Consider the following 13,177-nt stretch of genomic DNA (forward strand, 5'->3'; position numbering starts at 1 on the left):
GAGTGTATTTAGCTGAGAAGCGTAGCACCTAAAATAAGTCTGAGCTGTGGACGCATTGATGGCAATGATTCAGCTAATACACCTATTCCTTACATCTGGGTGTAATGCATTTCCTGGGCTTAGCTGAAAGAAATTTGGCTCTTTGTTGTTGGTTTTGGGTGTGTTTTTTTTTTTTTTCTGGTTCTTGGACGTTTTACAGCAGCTTTACAGCCCACCACCGGGTTCTTTGTAAGAGAATTGTCACTGATCAGCACTGATAATGCAGTGAAAAAGAAACTCGATAGACATCTTCACAATTTTGTCATCCAAATGCTGATGGGAACAGTTCCAGATCAAATGTGTTGCAACACATGAAACCATGTGAAACCAAATATTTTGCTATAAGAATTTAGTTTTTGATGGGCTCAAGCAATATATCCCGTTTGGTATAAATTCAGAAAGAAGGGATAAATACAGAACAAAAGAAACAGGTCACTGTGGGTACCTACACATTAGCTGGCAACTGAGTTATAGATTAGAGAGCCTCTGTTATGTTGGAATTTGAGTCTTCAAGGTTTTTATTTTTAGGTTTCTGGTTAAAGTTTCAAGAGATTGAAACTTTCAATTCATTTTATTTCTCTGGAATATGTTAATGGGTCATTAATACATGCAGTTTATTAAGTAGACAATAATGACATTACAACAGGAAAAGCAGGAAAAGAAAATCAGTGCAATAATATGATCGAGTGGCTGAGCCTGCAAAACAGGGCCAGGACTTCCACGTTTCATTGACCCAACATGTGACAGGCAGATGTGTCTGTCTGTCCATTTGCCTTCCCAATTACAACCTGCATTACAGCTGAAAATGTGCTCTCCTGCCTAAGAAGTCCACAAGGAGCATCTGATGCGTGGTAGCCCCTGCACATAACAAACACGGTTTGTAGCATTGTATACAGGGAAATCATGGAATCATATAATGGTTTTGGTTGGGAGGGACCTTAAAGATCATCCGTTTCCATTCCTCTGCCATGGGCTGGCTGCCCCGGACCCCATCTAACCTGGCATCTAATTGCATCTCTGTATGTGCCATTCTAATTGTTTTATCCACAAAAAAATGGACAAACACTTGTCAATTATGTCTTTGTTTCAAAGATAGGGCTGGTAATGAGAGGGGAGATGTGGCGAGGACAGGTAGGCTGCTGTGGGCATGGGCTGGCAAGCTTCTGATGAGGTCACCATAGTTATTATACCAGCAGTGAGTCTAGCTCTACAACTACTCCACTTTCTGAGGACCAAATTACATGCCTTATATCAGGTACTGCCTCTACAGAGCAGTTTTCAGTACCAATTCCTACATAAAAGTGCATCTTGGAGGAGCTGGATTTGGGAGGCTCCAGGCATGATGCATAGGACCTGCTCAGGCTTTTAGAATAAGCACAGTGACAGCGAAAATACCACTGCCTTACCATCCTCAGCTGATTCAGGCTGCTTGCACTGGGCACCTCCCCATGCCTCCAGGGGAAGGAGAGACACCTCTGAGGGATGAAGCTGGAAAGCTGAGGAGGATCCAACAGGAGTCACAATTTGGTAGGCAGCACCAGGCAGAGACATGTACCTGAAGTCCTGAGTCTCCTGGAGTGTAGGTTTCCCATTGGAAATCTTCAGCCTCTTCACACTCTTATGTTATCAAAGTGGAGCTCCAGCTCTCCAATATGTCACCAGTGAGCCACCATCCAGCCTGTGCAGGTCAGGTATATTTTGGTGCTCAGTGTTCACAGATCAAGACAGGGGTCCTAGTTGATGGCAAGTTGAATCTGAGTCAGCAGCGTGCCCTGGCAGACAAAAGAGCCAACCATACCCTGGGGTGCACCAGGTCCAGCACTGCCAGCTAGGCAAGGGAGAGCTCTCCCACAGGCCATGGCTATGCCAAAAGCTGGACTTTCCCCATGTCCAGCTCTGCAGCTGGAGTTGGGATGCCCAGAATGCACCATAATCAGTCCAGAGAGATGGAAAATGACAGCATCATACTGAAGCCACACACAATAGGACAGACCTGTCGTGGTCTCTCATCTCAAGAGTATTCCTGAGTTTTTCAGCCAACAGTTGTCTCATCTAAAAGGAATAAGTCATGCTTGAAGGAGGGATCAGCATCCATGAAGGCTATTAGATGAGACTCAGCAGCACCCCGTGGTCACCTGGGTCAAAGCATCACTTTACATTAAGGGTGGTGAGACACTGGAACAGGTTGTCCAGAGAGGTGGTGGATGTCCCATTGCTGGAGACACTCAAGGTCAGACTGGACGGGGCTCTGAGAACCTGATGGAGCTGTAGATGTCCCTGTTCATTGCAGGGGTGTTGGACTAGATGGCATTTAAAGCCTCCCAACTCGAACGATTCTGTAATTCTCTGATCACTCATCCTTTTTCAGTTAGGATTCCTTTCCCCAAAGCCTAACTTTGTTTTACTTTGCTGATAAAATACAGCAATTTCTCCCAAATCTTCCCCCACAGACATTCCCACCTCCTAGATTAGAAATTCATAGCACACACAATAGGACCATGATTGCTATTTTCCACATTCTGTTCATCGTTTTCTTTAGTCACACCTCTGTGATGTTTAATAAGTCCTTATTGAATTTGATAGCAGTTGTATGCCAGAAGCACAGACATAGCATTAGTCATATTTCCTCTACTCTGGAGTAATCCAATAATGGCTAGGTAATTAAAACCTGCCCCTTACTAACATGTCTGGCTTCATGCTTTTTCTTTTGTATATTCAAAATCTTGTTATATTTCCCTGCAGAACAGCCCTGTCAGAATTGCACAAAACCTCGTGAGATGTGTGGTGAAGGCAGTGCCAGAACATCAAGGAACAAGCGAAGAGCAAATTAAATGAGAGCAAGAGAGGGAAAACTATATGAAAAATAACAAGATAGAAGGAGATGTGTGTGTGGGGGGGGGTGGGGGGGTGGGGGGGGGGTGTGCTGGCAAGTCACAAGCAGCTCAGGCCATTGCCTTGCTTTAGACATGTGTGAAGTCACCCCAGAAGTGAAGTGGCAACTTGCACTCCATGGCGCAACCAAACATTGCAGTAGGACACACAGACACTTCAGGCAACATGAAATGAGTGCTGCAGGGAAGATGCTAACCTGAACACAAAAGTCATTGCTTTTGAGTTTTGAACTTTTGTCCTGTGCTCTGAAGTGGCTATAAAGTGAGACAATTATATCTGCTGGTAGACCCATGATATTTGGACCCTTTTCTCGCCTGTTCTGCCCTTAACATAACGAGATTCCTTTCTCGTTATGTTCTCCCTCATCCTCTTTTACCTTGACTTTATTCTGGAAATAAAGGACAGAATTTTCATGTGCCAGTACTTAAAATTAGCACATTTATAAATATCAGGTCAACTGCAGATCCACTTCGGGCCCCATTATCACTAAGTCTGCAGGCTTATGCTGCCCACATAAGGTGGTATCCAACCATTTTATGTACAGAGTAGGAGGGTGGGGAACTAGTCTCACAGAGTGATACACAGAAGTCACATAAATTGGGGTTTCCATCTAAATGCAGCAGACAATGGGAGGCTTCATGTTTTAGCTTTGACTGAGCTGAGGATCCATGTGCCAAGGGCTGCACCGTCCCCTGGTCACAGGCATGAGCCACATGGACACTCTTATAGAAAGTAGAAACTGCACCCCTTCCCTGCTAGCCCAACAGCATCTAACCCTAACCCATACAAGGTTTTCTCTGTCCATGGTTCCAGACCTTTATGACTAAAGATGCAGATCCATTTTACCCTATACAAAGAGCTTAAATGCGCCAGCCCACACAGAAAACAGTAACAGCAGCAGCCAGAAATATGGCACAGATGAAAAACAGTGCACTTTCTCAGACCTCCCCCCTTTCACAGAATACTGAACTTTCAGCCCAAATAGTGCCCTGCAGGTCAGTATGTCTTTCACATGCCTAAAGTCAGGTGTATGCTGTTGTATCCAGATGCTTCAGGGATTTTTGAGTCCAAATACAGTTGAAGAGAGCTAGTATTAGCACTCTAATTATTCAGTCTTGGTCATCAAGCCCAATATATTAGTGCTTATATTGTTAAATGTCTATCCTAAATTATATAGGTGGTGCACCATGATTGACTCGGTGTTTTCATTTCCTGCCTTCTCACCTCTAAGGAGGCAAATTTCCTTTCTACGAAGAGCCCCCTTTGAATTAATTGAGACTACTTGTGTGAATAAAGGCTTGTAGGATCATGCCTTGAAATTTTAAGTCATTGGGGTTGGAGCCTCATCTTCTCACACAGACACAAAAGGCAGTAAGTGAGCTTATAACCCTGTGAAATTACCCATCATAGTCAAGGCCTCTGCTCTGCCATGTGGGCTCCTTTGGAGCTTGCTCCATTAAGAAGAGTGTGTCTACTCAATAGTTAATATTGCACTAGTAAGACATCACTAAGAACTGTAAATGTCATGCTCTTCTTGCAGATATATTGTCAAATCAGAATCAGACAGAAAGGTATAAAATCCTTGAGCAAGGCTGTTCTTTCATGAACTTCAAGGCAGATTCAGGTGTTTCTGTACTAACAGAATCATAGAATGGCATGGGCTGGACGGGACCTCAAAGATCATCCAGTTCCAGCCCCCTGCCATTGGCAGGGTTGCCAACCATTAAGCCAGACAGTAGATCAGGTTGTACAGGGACCCATCCAACCTGGCCTAGGACAGCTTCAGGGAGGTGTTCAATTAAGTAAAGGTGTAAATTAAGTAAATAAAGCCTTGTCCTAGGCCTGTGCATTTTCCTAGCACATTCTCTGCTGCCTCAGAATCCTCCAGCTCCTTTCTCAGCTCAAGTATCCCCACTACATGGGCTCATCTTCTCCCAGCAGTGGGGTGCTGACACCCTCGGAGCTGGACATGGAGCTGGTGTATTGCCATGGGCAACTGTATGCATGGCATGCACCCTTTGGCATGTCTTGCCTTCTCTCCACCAAAATGTGGTGGAGGTGTGCTGCCAGCTGCCTGGAGGGACCTCAGGAGGGGTGGCACCAGCCTTGTAAGAGCAACAGTGGTTCCTTGTGGGAACTGAGCACACTTAAACCAAATCTCTCCCATGCCCCAGCTTAAAAATAAGACCATGTTTCCTTTTGTAAGCTCATTCCATCTTGTGAGTTCGCAGTGATCTCTGAAAGGTCATGCAAGCTGCAATAACAGCCTTTTAGTATTACTAAAATGTTTCTTTTCAAGTATTTGTGTGATGTGTTGGACACTGCTTACTAAAACACTCACCTAGTGGGAATGAAAACACCCCCCCCAGACACACATCCATCCCGCGGATAAAAGCTCCTTCTAATTGCAGGAGGAAATGTGACATTTCAAACTGGACAGACAAAGGCACCAAATAATCCCCAGTGAGGAACGAACTTGGGGGGACCGAGAGAGGAGTGGGTAACCACGCTGTTCCAGTCTCAGTGCCAATACACTGCGAAACAGATTTTCTTATTTAAATAACAGCCTTTATCTCCACTGCAATTCTCCTTTTCCCATTGAGCCAATACAAAGCAGAGGAGAACCTGCTTTGGGAAGGAGGTGGGGAGCTGATGTTGTTTGGGACAAATCTTCCCCACTTGTCTGCACCACATGCAAACAAAGGGAGGAAATCAGTTTTACATTTATTTGAGCACAAAAATACAACCTAAGTACAGTGTACGTTAAACTCATTGCAGGCTGCTGGAGTTCTTCTAGGAAAAGGAAAGGACATTAAATGCAGATCTTCAGCTCAGTGTGACCACCACCTAGATGAAATGCCTTAGCACACATTCAAAGATGCTTCAAATGACACAGGGACCCACAACCATTAAGTTACTCATCTCTAACTTAAAAACTTTGCTCCTCTTCACAAGCAACTCTTTCTCAAGCATGCACTGGCTCCAGCATTTAACTGGGTCATTATGATGTTGCTATTATTTCTTATCCTACCTCCTTGCACAGACACAGTCCTCTGCCATGGGATGGGGACTGCTTGGAGCCAGGCTCAGATGGTGCCAGGTGAGCGACAGGATCCAGTGCTGGATGCCCAGTGCCTTGCTCCGGATTGGCATCAGTTGGGTGGGTTCAAGGGTTGTGAAAATCCATGAGGAAAGACTGGGTTTTATACCTCGCTGTTCCATGAGACTTAAACACATAGAAAGTGAGACACTCATCAGCACCAGGGTCACATTCAAAGACATCCTAATGCAGGGAAAAGGCTTAAAATGTTTCAGAGACCCCAGCAGAACAGTGCAGCTCTTGACTCTCCTTTTGGACATCCCAAGATGATAGAATCACAGAATCATTAAGGTTGGAAAAGACCACTAAGATCACCAAGTCCAACCCCAATCCATCCTACCATGCCCACTGACCACGTCCCTCAGTGCCACATCTCCATGGTTCTTGAATGCCCTCAGGGACAGCAACTTCACCACAACCCTGGGCAGCCTATGCCAGTGCATCACCACTGTTTTGGAGAAGAAATATTTCCTAATATCCAGCCTGAATTTCCTCTGGCACAACTTAAGGCCATTACCTCTCATCCTATTGCTGTCACTTGGAAGCAGAGGCCAACTTCCACCTTAATACAACCTCCTCTCAGGGAGCTGTAAATTGCAATGAGGTCTCTCCTGAGCCTCCTCTTCTCCAGACTGAACAACCCCAGCTCCCTCAGCAGTTCCCCATCACACTTGTGCTCCAGACCCCTTACAGCTCCACTGCTGTTCTCTAGACACACTCCAGGGCCTCAATGTCTTTGTGTAGTGAGGGTCCCAACACTGAATACAGCAACTGAGGTGTGGCTTCACCATTGCCAATACAGAGGGATGATCACCTTCCTGCTCCTGATGCCTACACTATTTCTAATACAAAAACATGTGGGAGATTCATACAGGCTTTGATACATCCTTCCTGCTAAACCCCCCTACAAGAGGGAAGGAGCTTTCCCCATATAGAAGAACATCAGGAGCGCTGTGGATGTGCAAGACAGCACAGGTGAGACCTTAGGGATAGAAAGTTCCCCACGTCATCAGAATGCTAACATGGAAAACACAAATCCCTGGAACATCTCCATGCAACTTTGCCAGTTTTACTCCTCACCCACCCACGACACCAGCAAACTTTGATGGAAAAAGAAAGGAAAATGGGTTTTGAATGGGCGGCATCAATAAAGGAGCCAAAGTCTTTGGGTTCATGGGAGGTTCACATCTGCAGAGCGTAGGTGGCCCACGGCAGGCAGCCACCACCATCGTGCTTCCTTCGCCCTCTTTCCCTCTTCACCTGGCTGCTGATCTGCCTCTCTCGAGCTTTGCATTTCAGCATCCGGCTGTCCTCAAGGTAAAAAGTTGTTGTCCTGGGAGGGGAAAAAAAGAAAGAAAGAAAGAAAAAAAAAAAAGTAATTTACTGTGAAGCACTGGCTGAAAATCATTTTCTGAACCACTGCACAATTTTAATCAGACGACCATACTGTATCCAATCAAGGAAGGATTTGTGAGGGGGCGGGGGAGTGTTCACCACGGTCTTCCCCAGAGGACTGTAAATCCAAGCTCTGCTCAGGAAGACGAGATGTCTCGGGCTTCACAGCCTGCCCAAACTTAATTTGCACTAGAATTACATGGTCATTACTAATGTATACAGTGACTCAAATTGATTACTTTGCTATTAGTAAGAGCAAGGCGCTCACTTTGGTGACGGCAGCTTCCGACAGAGGGGGAGCACCACAGGGTGAGAACAAAGCCAAGCGATGGCTGTGAGTGTGTATGGGGGGTGAGGGAGATCATGGGGATGGAGAAGGCCACGGGGTTGGGGAAGGCCATGCCCAGAGAGATCAGCATGGCAAAGGGCATGGGAATCACCTACTCGTACAACAGAGATCTCACGCAATGGAAACATAACCCTGGAGGAAAACTCTCCCCTCACAGCCACAAGAAGATCCTAATTATGTGTGAACACACTTTGTGGGATTTCCTCACACATTACAACACTCAAAGACACCAAACACCCAAAGGAGCTGGGGAAATTTTGCTGCAGCCTTTCGCAGCTGCTGTTACATTGGCTCTACAAGCTATGGGGTGCCTGTGACAAAACAGGAAGGAAAGGTTCAGAAGTTGTTCTTCTGAACATGCTAATGTGCAGCAGGCAGTCGCCCTGCTCATCTGCCAGCCCTGATGGGTATCAGGGGGCTTAGGCATGGCCAGCCTGCTCCTGGCACACTGCATTGGGAAAGAGATCAGCTGGGTCACAAAACAGCCATGTGAGGAGGAATGTGTAAGGCTGGAGTTTACAAAAAGAGTTATTTTTGAATTTGGGCTTGAAATTAGGAAGAAATTCTTTACTCAGAAGATGGTGAGGAGCTGGCACTGCTGCCCGGAGAGATGTGGGTGCCCCATCCCTGGAGACATTCAAGGCCAGGTTGGATGGGGCCTTGGGCAGCCTGAGCTGGTGGGGGGCAGCCCTGACCATGGCAGACAATTGGAGCTCAATGATCTTTCAGGTCCCTTCCAATTCAAGCTCATTCTGTGATTCTATGAAGTAGAATCCACATGTGATTTTAATCAGACTGAGACACGTGGCTCTCATTTGCTCTTCCTTCTCCTTTTGTAACTTTTCTGCAATGCTGCACTCCCACTGACCACGTCACAAACACCAACCCATCTACTGGAGATCAAGGCACACCAGCCCATCTACAAGAGATCAAGGCTCTGGTCCACAGAGATGCTGAACGGCCTGATCCAAACTGCCTGGCTCACACAGTCAAGGAGACAGGCTGGTCTCCTCCAGAGGGATGCATCTGGGATGGAACTTGACACTGTTGGACTCAATGATCCTCATGGGTCCCTTCCAACACAGGACATTCTATGATTCTATTATGGCCTGATTTTTGTGTGGTCCTGTGTGGAAACAGGAGTTGGACTCAATGATCCTTATGGGTCCCTTTCAACTCGGGATATTCTATGACTATGAGTAGCATCAGGGAGGACGCTGCTCCCAGCTCCAGTCACACTTGATGCCAATTCTTGCCCCATCAGCTGCTGAAAGCTGCTCAAGAAGGTATGCAAGGGTCTGTATTTGTTCTTTTAGAAAACACTTATTCTTGGCACAACCCAAATTTACCTCTGTGATCGCCCAACCACCTCCACTCTCTTCCTTAAGCAGAGCTGGAAGCACTTCATTCCATTTTCCACTGCTCTCCCCGACCGCTGAAGCGACAGCGGGGAAGCTGGGATGCCAACCACCAGACCTTCCAACCAACATCAAAAGCCTCACATTCAGCTCCTCGAAGGGAGTATTTTGGGAACATTATGTCGCCACAGCCATTAATTTTTCACATGGCGGGTGGGAAACGTGCCCTGCTTGAAGGGCATGGCAGGAACGGCCAATTGCTCTGTAATATTTTACAGCATGGGAAGGAGGAGTGTGTGGGGGGGGGGAAGTTTGTAGCATCCACCCCAGAGCATCCACAGAGACACTTATGATATTTTAAGCAAATACTTCCAGCTCTTGTTCAGCTTTTTCTTCCAAGCCATGGCAAAAGCAGATAAGCCATTAATTGCACAGGCAGATAGCTGTTAGGATGTGTGAGAGAACTGGCTCCACCACCACTGCGTAGGTGGAGCTGATTAGATGGACCTGAATCAGGAAAAGAAAAAAAAAAAAAAGAAGGAACATTTCCCACAAGGCCGCCGATTGCTGATCTGCTTCGCTGCATGGTGAGAAAAGCTTTTCCTGTGTGACTGCAGGAGAAGACAATTCAAAAATCAAAAATAACAGCAAAATTGCTCTTCGGTTCCCCACTGAGCCAGGCTACTAGCAGGAGTACTTCGGGGTTTATACATAATTCCTCCAGTTTCACTGCCAGGCAACAAACACACGGGGACAGGACGGGCACAGAAGGGTTTGGGGTTCACTTCCAACAAGTTAAAACGCAGCACCACAGACTGGGTGATGTTAGCAGGACCTCTGGGTCCATCTGGTCCCACCACGGCCATGTTAGTGCAGGGTTCCCAGCCCCAGAGGGCCCACAGCTCTCTGAGGTTCCAGCATACACACACAGTGCAACAGTGCTGCCTGGTGTTCAAGGAGACCCTCCTGTGCTCCAGTTTGCACCCGCTGCCTTTTGTCCTGCTGCTGGGCACCACTGCCATGAGCTTGGCTTCATCCTCTCTGTCCCCTCCCATCCACCCTCTCAGCTGAGTGGTGTACTGCCAGAAGGGCCTCTATTTGATTGTTTTCCCACGAAAATCAATTCCACAGAAAGGCTCAAGGCCAAAAAAAAAAAAACCTCTGTGAGACTCAGTGCCCATGTCCTCGCTGCTGGACAAGTTGGCAGCTTCTACAGATCCTGGGCTTTGCCATTTGTACATTGCCAGTTGTTCTATGGGCCACCCAACCGTCGCTGTCAGGGGAAATGATTCCAGTGATGGACAGGACACAAAGTTGGGTGCTGCGGCACCTCAGTATCCCTTTCAGGAACAAAACCCTCAAGTTTCTGGGTGTGTAGGTTCTCCCCTTCCAGCTGTTGCCTGCCGTATCTAATACATATTACTTTTCTCAGGGCAGAGAGCCCCACAAGGCAGCACAGCACAATTAGCAAATGAGACTCATTTTTTTCCACTGGTGTGCGAATTGAAAACCATAAAACGGTGCTCCAAAGTGAGCTGACCACACAAAGATAAAGAGCACAACTGAAAACTGCTCCTCAGTAAGTTTCATTTGCAGATGCAAAGCAGTAGCACTGCAGGGTTAAATCCTCACCTTGCAAGAGACTCATGAAGGAGCTGGACTCAAAATCATCTCTGGTGCAGATACACAATTTGGCTGGTCAATCTAAAGGCACTTTGAAACATTACTGCCAAAACCCTTGTCCAGGAAAAATGATTAGCTCCATACTGTCCTGATGTCAGTACGATGCTTGAAACAATTCATTTTAAATGGGTATCTCAGTATCACAAGCAGAAAGACAGTTACCACGAGCCAGAGATTCTCGATTCCTATTTCTGGCCACCCAGGCTGACACTGCAGAAGCAGCCTGCCACCAAAAGGCCAAATCCCAAAAGCGCACTGAGCTGGGACTGACTGCAGCATGAGCAGCCCTGAAGTAGGGCGAAGACAGGAGCTGAGAGTCCCTGGGCACAGCAGCAGCTCTCAGTGTGATATTACAGACATGATCGTCCTATTCAACACCACTTTCACCCTGATTCAAGTCTGGCAGCAACAATCAGGAGTAGGCAGACAATGGAATACCACAAGATTACCATATCAGGGAATGGCCAATCTGGTTGTCAGCTTCCCTCGCTAGTCAGCTTATTTAGATTTAGGAACAAACACATTGAAACAGCAGAGGAACAAAGGACAGTGTCCTCAGTTTCAGGGACTCCTGGTGCTTAGGTGCATCTCATATTGTCACTACAGATGCAAGTGAGCACGCATACACAAGTTGCACACAGACACAAGCACCACATTCGTGAAGGATCTTGAAGCAATTTCTTGTGGAGATGGCTCACCAGGCCTGAAAACTACAGTAAGTGGGCCTTGCAGAAATTCAGTGGGGCAAAGAAAGCCCAAAGAGGTACTGATAGGGAGCAGCTGCTCTCCGTAGCTGGCCTCCATCAGATGAGTCACCCTCAGCACTTCTGCTGCTGCTGTAGTGGGAAGATAGGGAGTACCTTACCAACAACAGATTTTTGTTGTGGATGGACGCATATCTGAAGTACAGAGATCTGTTTTCAGCTGCACCTAGGAGTGTTTGGGCATCTGTCCTCTCAGCTGAAAAAAATGAATGACAAAGAAGGTTTAATTAAAGCTGTAAAGTGATGTGGATAACGTGGAAAAGAGAAAGACAATGCAAAAAGCAACGACCAAGTTCCTGCTCCATGGAGGCTGACACCAGGCAACATGCACTGACATCTAGGTTGTGCAAAGCAAGAAGCAGCTTGTCCTTTTGTGGTTGTTTTGTTACACTTGGTAAGATTAATAACCAAAATTCTGGGCTAAAATTGAAATGACCAAATATTTTCTGAGGATTTTACCCCATTTTTCTCCAATGTATGTGGGTAGCAAGCTTTTATGATGGCCTTAGCTAGGAATGCTTCCCTGGTTTTAAAATGTCTGGATTTTGTAGAAGTGTTCTTTGCAAACACAAAAGTATCATGGGAACCATAATCATGTTATAAAGTGATCTGCTTTTGGATAGTGCACTGAGCTGAGACAAAGGAAACAAGGCTGTTTTTAGAACATCCACATCAGTGATTCACAACATCCAAATAATGCTCCTGATTCATTGTACATGAAAACAACCCAAACCACCCAGCACAAGCTCCTCCTCAGAAACTATTAGTTCTCACCTTTAGAACTATGAATAGTTTCTTCCCATAAAGATCCTTACCATTAGCAAATATTCTTAATATTGCCAGTTTTTACACTTTCTTTCCAGACAATCCCACAGGATACTGATTTATGTCTGAAGATGCATTCAAGACAGTGAGTGACCACCACAAACCAAAGGAGAGCAGCATTCACCTCTCAAACAATAAACAACACATTTATCCAAGCTTAGCGATGAAACACCAGGCTTACGTTAATTTCTGAAGATATAATCTACAGGAGCAGCAACCTGTGTAAACTCTGCCTTAATTGTTCTGTGTTTTTCTTAATTTGGAAGGCTATACATGAATGGAAGAAGCCCACTGCAAGTGACAGCAGTTGACAGCTAAGAAATGTTGTCAACTCCGAAGAATGCAAGGTCAGGAGAGGTAAGGGACAATCTGTTTTGCTGGCCACAACTATATAAAGATTGCAAGGGATTCAGATTATGCCTTAAAAACCTCTGTTAAAAGTGTTAAATAAAATATTTCTCAATTGATTTAATTTACAAACTTCCAGAAACTACCATTTCTATAGCATCGTACTGAAAGACAATTAAAGGCTGGATTACATTCAGACACGTTCCAGTTATCCTCCCAAGGTGTCTACCATCTATTTTTATTGTATTCCTAGAAGGGATTCCATACAACCCCCAAGTCTGACGTCTGGCTTGGAAAATAGCACGAAGCCTTTTCTGGAGGTCCTGTAATCCATTCATGCCAGAAAGGGGTCATTTTCATTTCCCACATCTAAATACTGCAGCAAACCATGTGCGGGCATCACGTTACACAAGAATGAACATTA

This window comes from Gallus gallus, chromosome 2, assembly GCF_016699485.2.
Source record: "Gallus gallus isolate bGalGal1 chromosome 2, bGalGal1.mat.broiler.GRCg7b, whole genome shotgun sequence".
Lineage (NCBI taxonomy): Eukaryota > Metazoa > Chordata > Aves > Galliformes > Phasianidae > Gallus > Gallus gallus.